The sequence below is a fragment of the Lissotriton vulgaris genome, chromosome 3_1 (genome assembly GCF_964263255.1).
Source record: "Lissotriton vulgaris chromosome 3_1, aLisVul1.2, whole genome shotgun sequence".
Lineage (NCBI taxonomy): Eukaryota > Metazoa > Chordata > Amphibia > Caudata > Salamandridae > Lissotriton > Lissotriton vulgaris.
Window position 1 is genome coordinate 1,012,410,822 of NC_141689.1, and position 15,094 is coordinate 1,012,425,915.

Genomic DNA, 15,094 nt, shown 5'->3' on the forward strand with positions numbered 1-15,094 from the left:
TCTTACTCTGCCAAACTGAAAATGGCTCCCAAAAGTATCTCAATAAATTTGACGTCACTGAATCATACTTGTAGCCATTTCGGTCTTTGTACTCTAACATCAAATAGTACTGAAGGCCACTGTCATTTGGTAGAGAATTAGAAAGAAGTGTCTAAGTTAAGACAATCGTGCACAAAAACATTACAAAGTCTGTACTTAAAAAAATACCTGGAATGCCTTCATTAATATGTTGAGGACACGTGCTGTTGGTGAGAGTAAATGTATAATTTTGTTAACTACTTGTAGGATGCTGGCTTTTTGTGTGATATATCAATAATCTGATATACCATGTAAAGAATCCAGTGGTTCCGCTGATAAGTGGACAGGGGCTCCCTCTAACAATCGTAAAGTGCTCAATTAGGGGTAGTGTGGTCGAGCAGCCTTGGGCTTAACCGAGAGGAGTGGAAGATATCTCCAAATACACACAATAATCAATAAATGACACAACTCAAGAAGGTGATCGACAACAACTTAGAAAAATAGCAAGTACGTTTTTAAATATGACTTTTTAGTTCAAAAAGTGGACACAGTGCCATTTCTCAGTTCTGCAATGTTTTCCCATGGAAGGAAGAACACGTTCTTTAAACAGGTATTGTACAGAGCCTTACGGGACCATTCTCCAGGAGTTAAAGAGAGTGGTGGGCAAGGTCCAAGGCGACATCAACAGTACACCTCCAGCGACACAAGCGCTACTGGGTGCAGGGTGCACTACAGCATCGGGACTCCAATGTTATTCAATGGAGAGCAGTCTCTGTGAAAAGAGGCTGCAGGCTCTGGCTGGAAGGCCAGTCTGAAGCAACAGGGGGCTAAGGCCGCACAGTGCTTGGGACACCTTTGGTCCTCTTCTCCACTGCCTAGGGGATACGGGTGCAAGGGTGTCCTTAGGCATCAGGTTTTTACTTAAAGGAGCAGCCGTGGTAGGGGGGGCCTGGGTGCAGAGGCTGCAGGCAACATTGACGAGTCCACGAGGAGAGAAACCACAACATACTTGGGTTTGGAGCGACGGGTGCAGTGGCGGCTTCAGGTGTCGGGTTTTGGTGGTTCCAGAGTTCTTTCTTCTAGAGTTGCTGCGAAATGCAGGGAACATTTCCACTATCCCACAGGAGGTCTTGGTTCTTTATTGAAGGGAGGCATTCCTCCCAAGATTCTGGAGTCAACAGCAGCAGGATGATTTAACTTTGGCGCAGTTTTTGACGAGGGATGCAGATAGGCCTGTGGGGCTTGCACCAGGTCAGCTCCTTCTTCTCTACCCTCTGCTTTTGCGGATCTTCTATGTCCTATCTCTTTTTAGGTCATTAGGATCTCTCTCTTTGGTGCTAGGGACTCCCCTAAATACTGAAATTCAGGGGAGCTAGGGGAGTGTACGGTAGTAGCCAATGGGCTACTGACCCTTGCCGTCACTACACCCACTATATGACTATTTCCTGTGGGAAGTGGGAATAACCCTGTCCCAGAATTCCTAAGTATGCCATCACAACGATGGATACTTCTAAAACATTGTGTCCACCTCAGTTTAGTCCACCTTAGGGGTTGTAATAGCCTTGAGGTGGTGCGCCTGCCTCACTAGCTAATTTTACTACCTGTCCAGGTGCCACGGGGGTTCTGGAAAGGAGGGGTGGCTGGACAAGGAGGGGTGGCTTCCTCTCCTGTGAGGGGAGCTAGACTCACATTCTAAACGTGGCAGCCCTTTGAAGCTTGCGGGCCTGTGGAGGCTAATGAGTAGGTCAGGATGGGGATGTTACTCTCTTCCTGTACAGGCTTTTGTTCTGGGCCTCCTGAGAGTAGAGGGTCCCACCCTTGGAGGTCAGAACAGTGTCTCAGGTGGCTGGCTGGCAGAACCAAGTCAGGGAGCACACCAGAGGCTGGTACATTTTAAGGGGACACCTGTAAGATAACCTCTGGGTGCATCTTTTTGTAAGTCCATTACTAGAATCAGTGTGGGTAAATGAGCATCGTATAGCGTGTTATGAATTCAGTTCTTTGCGAGTCACACACCTGCAGGTATTGCAAGGCCAGTCACTCATAAATCTTTATTCGGATTTAACAATAAATCCATAAAAGCAAAACAAAAGGAAGACAACTATTACTCACTATACAAAAACACAGAAACGTAAATTTGAGTAAAACCATTAGCAGCTCATATGATTATTAAAAGCTATACAATTACAGCTTCTGATAAAATCAATTAGAAAAATAAAAACCAAATCCATTTTTGTACAGGAGTGCAGAGTGCAAATAAGCAAAATGCAATTATCGGTCAAAGCCGGTAGTCCTCTTGTACCAGTTAGCACCACTACTCCGGTAAATGAGTAAATAATTTGGTTCTAATAGTAGAAGGGAAATGACACAAGCGTCATAGGTATAAACCTTAGTGTCTTATACAAATCAATAAAGTGCACAAGAGACTGTCCACGAAAAAGTTCTTGACCTTAAGAGCCATGTCAATTTCATTCAGTACTGAAGTGCAGTCTTCCTGGTGTTCATACAAGCCCATAAAAACGTAACGACTGAACAACATATAAAAGGAACTGGGAGGGATTTTAAAAAGTAAAGTGCTACTCGAGATTCTTTAAAAGTATAGCTTATTAGGATTGGGATAATATACCTTGCACAAGGATATTTATAAAAAGCACGGAATAAAACAATGTGGAGATCAGACTGCTTAGATATCATATCACAAGGGCAGACTGATACGTCGGAATGGGTATATTTTTTGGCAGGAAACACCAGCATCAGAGGGATTAAATTCATTCAAAATCTGATTAAAATGTATCTGTGCTGGTAGTTATTTGTAATTTCTAGATAAGAATATGCTCCATCAAAAAGTGGGGGTATTTGTAAATACAGAGTAACAAGTTTCTTTAGGCGGTTAGATTCATAATGATCAAAAGAGACCTTTTTCAAGAAGGAGGATTTTTTTTTGAACAATTTTTATTAGAAACAAAAGTAGCAGCAAGGACATTGCATTGACAGCTCGTATACAGATGGTCAAAAGAGTACAATATTATTGACCCATCGTCAATCCGGCAGAGGCACAGGACAGTACATTCCAATATTAACATAATAAACTACAGGTGGGCCGTTCATATGTTCTCAGGTCAGGAAACTTCAGCTAAACACATCTATCTCCAATCACCCTCCGCTTGTGCTAATATCTCATCCACATCCTCTCCTAGTCTCTAAAGTCTTTTCGTCCTCAGTTCTATTGTCGGCGAGACGCATATCTCCCCTCTGTATTTGTTCCAGCGCCCCCACTTGTGATCCCATTTATGTGGACACCCCTGTCCTTTATATACAGTTTTTTCGGCAATCATGGCGTGGTCCATAGCTAAAGCCCAATCCCTTAGCAGTGGCATGGGGTCCACTCCCCATTTCTGAGCAATGTTTTGTTTCGCTTTACTCCACGTCATCATTGCCAATGACTGTTCGGTTTGCGTGAGGTCCGTTGCTTCCCAGACATTGAGGAGACACAGTGTAGCTGTTGGGAGGATAGGTTTGTCACAGGTTCTAGTCAACTGTCTGGTGACCTCCGTCCCGTATTGTTGTATGTGCAGGCAGTCCCATATAATATGCAGGAACGTCCCTTTATGGTTACAGTGTCGGAGGCAGCGATCATCAGATCGTCTGCCTAGTCTGTGTAGTAGTGTGGCATCAAAATATACTTGGTGAAGAATTTTAAGCTACACCAGACAAAGCTGCATCGGGATGCCACATCCCTAGGCGAAGATAGCGCCTCCAGCCAATCCTCGTTGGTTGGTAGCTCTCCCAGCTCAGCCTCCCAGGACGCCCTCAGTATCAACATTGGATCGGCTCGGTTATTAATTAACTTTTTGTATGTGAGGGAGATTGCCCTGCGGGACATAGGAACCAGCAGGAGCCTGTCTTCCAGGGAAGAGTAGTCTGAGAGGGGAGTATCTTTAGGAAGGGAGGAGTCAATGGCTTGACTGATCTGTCTGTGCTAACTGGTATTTAGTTTGAAGGTCAGAGAACGTTGCCTTCTTGCCCTTAACCCACAAATCCCCCACCTTGGAGATCCCTATCATATCCCACATATCAAAGCCAGTACACATACTAATCGACCCAGAATATCCGGTTCTCATAGGGAGGTGGCTATTGTAAGGCGGCCCGGCCATCCCATATTTCTCTGCGCACCATGTCACACCTCTACAGTACGCGCCGTAGGACCGGTCAAACAAAATTTCCTATGATTCGTATACAGTGCTCTTTTGTAGCTCCCTTTCCCCAATAGCCAGTGGTCAGTAGGATAGCTGGGGTCATCATGGCGCCCAAAGACCCACTGGTTGATGGCCGTCAGTTGTGACGCCTGATAGCAGAGGCGCATATCCGGCAGCCCTATACCTCCATTGTCCCATCCCATAGTAAGCTTGGCCATGGCAATTCGAGGAGGTCTATTGTCACACAATAAATCCCATTTTGTAGCATCAATTTACGAAAAATAGGAATCCGGTACCTGATTGGGCGTGTTCTGTAACGCGTACAGAAATCGTGATAGCGCAAGCATTTTAAATAAGGTTGCATGCCCTAGCAAGGTAAGGGGAAACGTTTTCCAATGTTTGACATCTGAGCAAAACCTCTGCAGCGGTTCGAGCAGGTTTCTTTCAAAGAAAAGTGTTGGGTTGAAAGTGATGAAAATTCCTAGATAACGGAAGCCCAGTGAGGCCACTGGAATATCGAGCCTCTTGGACTCCGTGGTGTCTCTCCACATAGGGGATACATCTGGGATTTAGACCAGTTTATTTGATATCCAGAGCGCCTACCGAATATGTGAAAAATGTGGAGCAAGCAGTGCAAAGAGCGCGTTGGCGAAGCGAGATAGAGTAAAATGTCGTCAGCGTACAACGATATACGGTCTTCATGGTCGTTCGTCCATCAAAAGCCTCTACTACCCGGGTCGCCTCTTATCCAAACCGTCAATGGCTCTAGTACCATGGCAAAAAGGAGTGGCAACAACGGGCAGCCTTGCCTTGTGCCACGACACAGGGGGAACGTAGTGGAGCGAGGATTGTTCACCGAAACATGGGCCATGGGCTGTGTGTAAAGCAATTTAACCCATCCCATAAATTTGGGCCCAAACCTGAAACGGCCAAGAGCTGCGAACAAGTATTCCAATGCTGTAGTATCAAACGCCAAGAGCCAGCAGAAGCGCTGTAAAGCAATTTAACCCATCCCATAAATTTGTGCCCAAACCCGAAACGGGCAAGAGCTGCAAACAAGTTTTCCAATGCTATAGTATCAAACGCCAAGAGCCAACAGAAGAGCTTCTATTTCAAGTGTGTGTACCCAGCCCAATGCCCTATGTACCCGACGTAGATTGGGCGCCGTATTCCGCACCGGAATGAATCCCGACTGATCCGGATGGATCAGGTCCGTGAAATAGGGGAGAAGGCGGTTCACCAAATGTTTGGCTAAAATCTTGGCCTCTGCTGTAATCAAGGAAGGAAAATGCTACTTACCAGTATGCATCTGTTCTTGGCATGTAGAGCTGCAGAGTTACACACTGTGGATAGATGGCCACCTAGTGTTAGTCCCGGATGTTTGCAGTTTGTTTTGTTGTAGAAAAGTCTTTGGAAGTCACGGGATAGGTGACTCCTCCTTTGGATGATACTGCGCATGGACAGCGCCTCCATCCCCAGATTGTTTTTCGCCATTAGGGAAGTGATGGAGCTGTACAAGAAGTAGTGATGTCCATGTGATTTGTATCTAATTAAGATAATACTGGAACGGATACAGGTAGCTGGGGAGGCGGGTGGGCGTGTGCAACTTTGCAGCTCTACGATATGTGGGGCGACAATACGCCCCCGTCCCAGTTGCACTGCTAATTAAGCTTCTTTAGCTCCAATTTATTATTTCACTCATTTTACTCATGTTCATCAATGTTTTCCAAAATGTAAGTAGTATCAAATCCAAAAGCCATGTGGGCAAGGCTTCTTTTGCCAGTATGCACGTGTTCAAGGAGAAAGGGGAAAATATGGATATACTTTGGATAAACAGGAGTGCATTCTACATCTATAATTGGACGCTTTAACTTTGCAGCTCTACATGCCAAGAACAGATGCATACTGGTAAGTAGCATTTTCCGTTCGAGGCATATGAGCTGCAGATTACAGACTGTGCATAGATTGTATAGCAGTACCTTCACCAAGTGGCGGCCACCAGTATCCGTTGTAGTAGTTTGAAACAGAGTTTTTAGTACAGTCTGACCCACAGTGGCTTGTTGTTTAGTTTGCACATCTACACAATAGTGTTTTGTGAATGTGTGCGGTGTAGACCATGTAGCTGCTTTGCATATATCATCTAGGGGAATGTTACCTAAGAATGCTATTAAAGCCCCTATTTTCCTTGTAGAATGGACTTTTGGAGGAATTGTTAACGTACGTTTGGCTTTCTGGTAACATATTTGTATGCATTTAACAATCCACCTAGCTATCCCTGATTTTGATATGGGGTTGCCTTTATGTGGTGGTGAAAAAGACACAATAAGTTGTTTAGTCTTACGAAAAGTTTGTGTCCTTTCGATGTAGTACAGTAATGCTCTTTTGACGTCTAAGGTGTGTAGAGCTCTTTCTGCGACTGTTTGTGGCTGCGCGAAAAAAAAACGGGCAGTTTAACAGATTGATTTAGATGAAATGGTGAAATGACTTTTGGAAGGAATTTAGGATTAGTGCGTAGAACCACTTTGTTATGATGCATTTGCAAAAAGGGTTCTTGAATGGTAAATGCTTGTAGTTCACTGACTCTTCTGAGAGAAGTAATAGCTACTAAGAAAGCTACTTTCCAAGTTAGGAATTGTAATTCACATTTATGTAACGGTTCAAAGGGAGGTCCCATTAACTGTGTAAGAATAATGTTTAAGTTCCACACTGGTGAAGGTGGTGTTCTGGGAGGGATTATTCTTTTGAGTCCTTCCATGAAAGCTTTTATAGCAGGTACTCTGAACAGAAATAGATGTTGTCTATTTTGTAAATATGCTGTAATGGCAGCAAGGTGTAGTCTGATAGTCGTGTAAGCTAAATTACACTTTTGAAGGTGTAATAGGTATCCTATGATGTGCTGAATAGACACATCTAAAGGATTTATGTGGTTGTTTTGACAGTATATTACAAATCGCTTCCACTTAGCAGCATAACATGCTGGGACGCCTGGCTTCTTTAATGACGTTCATGCATTCTGGAGGAAGGTTGAGGTAACCGAACTCTATGACTTCAGGAGCCAGATCGCTAGGTTGAGCTGAGCTGGGTCCGGGTGTCTGATCTCTCCATGGCTTTGTGTCAAGAGACGTGGAGATAGGCTTAGTTTTTGGTGTGGTACCACAGATAGTTGCAGCAGTGTGGTGTACCACGGTTGTCTGGTCCAAGTTGGAGCTACTAGAATGAGTGTTAGGGAATGTTGCTGTAGCTTGCGTATCACTAACGGAAGTAGTGGGAGAGGAGGAAAAGCATACGCAAATTTTCCGGACCAGTATATCCATATCGCATTGCCTTTGGACAGTGGGTGTGGATATCTGGCGGGGAAGTTTGGGCATTTTGCATTTTCATGGGTTGCGAAGAGGTCTATCTGAGGTTGTCCCCACATTTGAAAGAACGGTTGAAGAACTTGTGGATGAAGTTCCCACTCGTGGATCTGCTGTGACTGTCTACTTAGCCGATCTGCCATGGTGTTTTGTACTCCTGGAACGTTTTGGGCTAAGAGGAAGATTTTTAGTGGTATAGCCCATCTCCATATCTGCTGTGCTAACTATGAGAGCTTCAGAGAGTGTGTTCTCCCTTGTTTGTTTATGTAGTACATGGCTGCCATATTGTGTGTGCGGACTAAGACAGCTTTGCCTGATACTTGTTTTTGGAATGCTTTTAGGGCTAGGAAAACAGCTAGTAACTCCAAGTGGTTGATGTGGAGTAACTTTTGTTGCGGTGCCCACCTGCCTTGCATGGTGTGATGCAGTAGGTGAGCTCCACAGCCGGAGAGCGATGCGTCCGCTGTCAGGATTATCTGAGGAACTGGCTCTAGGAACGGTCTGCCCTTTGAAAGGTTTTTGGTGCTCCACCATTGCAGAAAGCGATGAGTCTGATTGTCTACGAACACTAGGTCTGTTAATTGATCACGAGCCTGGTTCCATTGGCGTGCTAGGCACTCTTGAAGTGGACGCATTTGCAGTCTTACGTGAGGCACTATAAATATGCAAGATGCCATCATTCCTATGAGCTGCATGAACACTCGAGCTGGAAGCGAGTGTTGCAGTTTGAATTTTGTTAGGAGAGTTTGTACACTTGTTATCCTGTTTGGAGAGGGATATGCTAGTGTTAGTTGGGTGTTTATTGTAGCGCCAAGATATTGTTGTATGTGTGAAGGTTGCAGATGTGACTTGGTGTGATTTACTGTGAATCCCAAGTCGTGGAGCAGTTGAATAGTAGCGTGAGTGTGCTGTACACACTGGCTGTATGAGCTGGCTTTTATGAGCCAATCGTCTAGATATGGGAAGACGTGAATCTGTTGTCTTCTTAATTGTGCTGCTACTACTGCTAGGCATTTGGTAAACACCCTTGGCGCTGTTGTGACTCCGAATGGGAGCCCTCTGAACTGGTATTGCTGCTTGTCCAGCACAAATCTGAGATATTTTCTGTGCGCTGTGTGGATAGGAATGTGAAAGTAGGCGTCCTTGAGATCTAGAGTGACAAGGAATTCGTTTTGTAACAGGAGCGAAAGGACTTGTTGGAGTGTGACCATATGAAAATGATTGGACTGTATGTAAATGTTTAGAGGTCTGAGGTCTAGGATAGGTCTTAGAGATCCGTCCTTCTTTGGGATTAGAAAATATAGGGAGTATACTCCTTTGTTTTGCTGATGCTTTGGGACTATTTCTATTGCATTTTTCTGCAGGAGGGATATTACTTCCTGTCTGAGCAGTGTTAAATGTTCTTGTGACATTGGACGCTGCTTGGGTGGTATGTTTGGGGGGGTGGATGTTAGCTCTAGACAGTAACCTGACTGAATTATTTGAAGCACCCACCTGTCTGATGTGATGTTTTCCCAGGCTGGTAGGTATTGTTGTAGTCTTCCCCCGACAGGAGTGGAATGGGACAGGGGAAGGGAAGGGGAGTCATTGGGCAGGGGTAGAGGCAGTGCGGGAGTTGTTGTTTTTACCTCAGCCTTTGTTATTGGTACCCCTGTAACCTCCCCTTTGGTAGCCCTTACTATATGTGGATTGTGTAGGGGCTTTGTATGAGGTAGAAGGTGCGTCTGAGGATTATCCCTTGGTGGCCCCGCAAAATGAACGTCTGGGAGCCTGCGACTGCAGGGCTCCCATAGATTTGGCTGTATCTGTATCCTTTTCCATTTTTTCAAGTGATACATCTACATTGGGTCCGAATAAGTGTTTCTCATCGAAGGTTTGATTAAGTATAGCACTTTGGACTTCAGGTTTGAACCCTGATATGCATAGCCAGGCATGGCTACGTAATAAAAGACTTGTGTTAACTGCCCTGGAGGCGGTGTTCGCTGCATCAAGTGCACACCGAATAGAGGTAATATTTTTCCCTTCTTGAATAAGTTCACTTGCTCTATCTGTGTATTTATCAGGGAGGTGTCGGATTAGTGATTCTAATTCGTCATGATTTACCCTGTCCTATATGGCCAATAATGCTGGTGTATTGGCAATACGCCACATGTTTGCTGCTTGAGACGCAGTTCTTTTCCCTGATGCGTCAAGTAGCTTAGACCCTTTATCTGGTGGGGCAGCTTCACCTGATGTTTGTGAGTTTGCTCTCTTGCGTGCGTTGGAAACTACAAGTGAGTCTAGTGGTACTGGACCTTTAAAATAAGCTGGATCTGAAGGGGGGTTAATGACCTGAGTTCTGTCTGGGTCTTTGAAGACTTCAGGAGCATGCTTAATCACTCCTTTAAGCATTGGTAAAATGGATGAGGACCTTTGTGCATTATCAAAGGTATCCATTAGAAAGTCTTCATCTACCGAGTCTGTATGCATATCTACTCCATGATATTGCGCGGCTCTGTGTATTAACTGATTAAAACCCATTGTGTCTTCTGGTGGGGAAGGCCTTGAGGGGAATATGTCATCTTGAGGGACATTTGGGACGTCTGGGGTGTTATAATCATCCCACGGGTCAGGTGAGCCTGGAGGAATAGATGGATCATCTATATTAACCCCTGTATCATCAGAGCTATCATCCCTATTGCCATCGTCTGGTATGATAGAGGATGCAGGAGAATGTTGTGGTAGGGGAGCAGGTGGTGATGGTACATGTGGAGGAGGAGGGAAGGAAGTCTTAAAGGCGAGGTAGCCATGTCCTTTTTCTTTGAATGAGGAGCTGGCTCTGGTGTATCCAGTGGTCGCTTTTTTTAAGCTAAAGTTATCTGCCCAGTGATTTGGTCTTTAGCTAGAGTCTTTTGTGCAGTTCTGGATGAAATAAGTCCTCTGCAGGAGGTCGATCTTTTGATGCGGAGGAAGGCTTCAGCACCAAAGCGGTCTCTTTTGAATTTTTTGGCAGAGAAGCAGGAGTCTTTTTCGACTCCGAAGATTTTTTCGGCTCCGATAAGTTTTTCGCTCCGGTATATTTTTGGGATCCAATGGTTTTTTCGGTTCAGGTGGTCTTTTTGAATCCGAAGCGGGTTTGCTTGGTTTTTACCTGGGTTTCGGTGCCGAATGAGTAGCGGTAGGCTTCGGCGCCGGTGGTTTGGATGTCAACGGGGCGTGACGTCTTTTTCGGTGCCGGTAGGTGTGTGCTGGCACCGTGGGAAGCCTGACTCGAGCCCAAGTCGCCTGAAGGCTTAGTTCGCTTCTTAGCCGTGCCCGAAGCTGGGGCAGTAGAAGCAGTGTGTCGGTGTGCACCCGAGCCCGAGGGCAAGGGTGTGACCGGGGCCTTCTTTGGATGTGTCGAGGAAGGGTCGGGGTCGACGGTCTTACTGTGCTGGAGTGATGTCCTCGATGTCTGAATCTTCTGCCTCGGAGTTGCTGTCGACGTCGTGTTGTTCTGGGACGTGGACGCCTTCTTCAAAGATGTCCTTGGGAATCTGAGCTGAATATCGAGCCATTGTTCTCCTAGCTCTTTGGTCCCGGATAGTCTTTTTGGAGCAGAAAGAGGCACAAGTGGAGCAGTCTCTGGCCTCATGCTCCGGGGAGAGGCAAAGGTTACACACTTCATGAAGGTCGGTGTGGGGAAACTTCGACCCGCATTGAGGACACTTGTTAAATGGCGTCCTTTCCATGAGCTGGAGTCGAGGCCTAGTTAGGCCCGAAGGGCGTCGATGATGACCCGAATCGAAATCTTCGGTGTTGAAGAATAGCGTCGACTGGGAAAGCGTTCAAAACTGATTTTTTGTAAGTTGGTGAAGATTGCGCTCCGAAGGAAATCAGTTCCAACACGGAGTGCTGGAAACACATCCGAGCCCGGTGGCGGAAAAAAACAATCTGGTGATGGAGCTGATGCCCATGCGCAGTATCATCCAAAGGAGGAGTCACCTATCCTGTGACTTTCAAAGACTTTTCTACAACAAAACAAACTGCAAACATCCAGGCCCAACACTAGGTTGCCATCTATGCACAGTGTGTAATCTGCAGCTCATATGCCTCAAACATGGGTCTATACGAGGCACACTCATCTACCGGCTTACCGGGTTTGTGGATGACTACATTGGTGGCCTTGCGGATATCAGTCGGGAGGAGAGCATTATCATAACTTTCATTGTATAGATTCAGTAGATGCGGTGCTAGTTTGGAAGCCATAGATTTGAATGGTTTGATCGGGAGACCATTAGGGCCCATCGCCTTACCTGCCCGGATATCCTGTATTGCCTTCTGTAATTCCTCAACTGACAAGTCAGTCTCCAATGCCTCCTTATCTTGCTCCGAGAGACTAGGCACTTTAATAGTGGCCAGGTGTTCTGCTGCATACTCAGCTCGAGAGTCTTGTGGGCAATCATATACTGTTGTATAGTGGCTTGCAAAAGCCTCAGAGATGCCCCGAGGGTCCGTAATGAGAACGTTCTCGGATCCCCTAATAGCCCGCACCCACCGCGTAGATTGCTCCTTCCGTTCCAGCCACGCCAGTAGCTTGCCAGTGCGTTCCCCCTGTTTGTATATACGATGTCAGGTGGCCAGAGCAAGGTCTAGTGGCGTCTTCTAGGAACAGTTGTTTGTAAGAAAGAGGATTTAAGTTCAAGCTTAGAAATTTTCTGGCAAGCACTAAGGTTCTCAAACAATTTCTTGAGCCCTATGCCAGTTAGGGTCTTTCCCACATAATGTAGCCACTCTATTTTTTGCCAATTATCTGTTCTAAGGCAGTTTTTTTATAATCAATTGGGTTAGGCTCACCATGTCCCAGCGAAATACTGAATGCCACAACATAATTGGAGCTAGCTTGACACTGTCAGTCAGGTAGGGCAGCCTAACTCTAGGTGACAAGTATAGTTTGGAGAGCAATTAGGGAGAGAGGCTATACTCTTAAAGAAAGTATATTCCAGGTTTTGGAGAAGGCTTACAGATGCCATACCGCAAACACCTGCCCCGTAAGAGGCAGCCAAGATTATTTTAGCTTGGTAAATCATTTTGATAGCTTTAATAGGTTTTAATCTCAGACTTCTAGTGAAGGCTGTGATTGCCCCTGCACTCCTCTTCATCCCTAGAGCCCTATTGTCAACCATTTTTGCCCAAGAGTGTGACTTATCAAAAGATAAGGACATTAATCTACCAACTCCAAATTCCAAATGACGCTATGAATGGAAGGAATTTTTTACAGACCGCCAACCTTGATGGAAGAATAAAGGATTTCCACACATTAACCAGTAAATTTAAGGAGGCAATAAGGGCAACATAGTCCCTTATTAAGCGCTGGAGGGCCAAACCTCTTCTGGCAGTCAGAACGGTGTTGTCTGCATAAACCAGTATCGGAACACTGCGGCCATCAAAAACGGGTACCTCAGTCGTTGACCTCCTAAGTGCTTCCTCAACCCCGTTAGTGTTAATGGAGAATAGGAAGGGGCAAGAGCACACCCTTGTCTTACTCCCCAACTGATCTTAAAGGGGCAAGTGCATTCCCCATTTTTGCCATAGCGAACTGATGCTTTAGCACTTGCATATAATTGGAGAATAAAAATTATTATAGCAGGATCGATCCCCATGGTGTCCATTAAGTCCCATAGTTTAGTATGGGACACGGAATCAAAAGCAGCACTGATGTCTATAAATAACAAAAAGATTTGACCACCCTTAGCTCTAGTGTACTTGTCAATTGTCATGCTCAGGGTTAGAAACTGATCAATTGTACCTTTTCCTTCTTAAAAATCCACATTGTGCTTCATTATGTTTTTCTCCCTGGCCCTCTCCTCCAGCCTGTGTAGTAATAGTCGCCCCATTAATTTTGCAGTTGTGTATAATAAAGAAATTGGTTGATAATTCTGAGCATTCTTCTTGTCTCCCTTTTTAAAAATCGGGATTATTATACTAGTCGACCATGTTGGTAGGTGGCCTGTTATTGCTATTGCATTTAGCACATTTGTGAGAAAGGGGGTCCACAGCTCCTGATGAGTTAAAAACAGATCAATTGGGACCCTGTCTGGGCCGGGGGCCTTCCCCCTCTATACATTTGCCCAGGCCGGATTGTATCTCTTCCACAGAGAATGTCAAATGCTTTGTCATGGGGAGGGATACAGGTGGGTATTCTGCTGCTCCATTCTCGCCTGAGTCAAAAACCCGCTCAAAGTGGGCCACCCAGTCTTCTTCTTCCACGTGAACGTCATGTTTTTTTAAAAACAGGGTGTTAATTGTTTTCCAAAAATCACACCCAGACTTAAAAATTGCTGCCTTTTCTAAATTTTCCTACGCCTCTTCTCTCAAAGTTCTCTCCCTTAACTTCCTGGGTCCCAGGTAACTTTTCCTAAGAGATGCTATTAGAACCCTGTTTTGCGGGTGTGCGTTCAGGGCTTTATGCAGAGATTTTAGTGACTGTGGGCAGGAGTGGACGAACCATAGGGTGGGCGGGGCAACATTAGATTGTTTTGCACATGTCAGTGCATTTTTCATTCCACCAAGAAGAATCCCAAAACCGGGGTTGATTTTTTCGGGGGTGTTATCGTGATTCAGACAGCTCATTACAGTCTCTAAACGGCTATTTGGAATTAGCGGGACTATTTTCCCTTTAACTATTTCATTCCACTTTCACTGGAAGCCATTTTTCCTGGCCAGGACGGATTTACTGATTTTATGGGTGGCTAATGCATTTCTTAGGTCCTTCTCCACCAAGGTGAAGAGAATTGCATGATCGCTTAATGGGTATGACTTTATTTCAACTTGTTTAGTACAAGCCCGAGGTGTGCCTAAAACTGTTACGAAATCAGGTGTTGATTCATAGTCATTTCCTGAAAAGGTCTTAACTAGGTCATCTGTATTAGGGTTTACCTTGTTGATGATTATTAGGTTTCTAGAAATTAACAACTTATTTAGACTGTTGCTGTATTCATGGTGGGTAAAATGACAGATGGGATTTCCTGAAGTGTCCCCGAGACCACGTACCCTATCTTAGTTGAACTTGCATGGCTGGGAGTTAAAATCTCCAACCCACAAAATATTCACAACTTTCATATATGATGCGCTAATACTATTTTGAATTTCGATATCTAAATGCCCCACAACATCCTTCATATTACCCCAAAATTTTCATTATAAAAATTCACTAATAACAAATCCCAATCCATGTTCCCCTTAATCAGAAAATATGGAAATACGGACCTGGGTGTTGAAACTTAATGATTTTCATAGGGAAAGTGATTGCATCAAAGTCAACCACTTCTCCCCCCTTGCTCTTCCATAGGTGGATGGGAGCGCTTCTGATTGGAATGAGCGAAACACGCCTAAAAATAGTTTCTTGAATACATAAAAGATCTAAATCTTGCCACTGGGCTAAGCAATCTGAACTACTTAACTTTGAACCTACGCCTGATATATTCCATGTAACTATTTTTAAGGTGAATGCGGAAGCCCTTGCTACAACCCCCCTATCTGGACATTCTTAGGTAGACTTTATGT

General features: G+C 44.9%; 1 protein-coding gene across 9 annotated transcripts in view; it reads right to left on the bottom strand.

Annotated features, from left to right (window-relative positions):
* MPDZ (multiple PDZ domain crumbs cell polarity complex component) overlaps positions 1 to 15,094 on the bottom strand; it is an 856,387-nt gene that overhangs the window by 423,621 nt on the left and 417,672 nt on the right. The window lies entirely within an intron of this gene.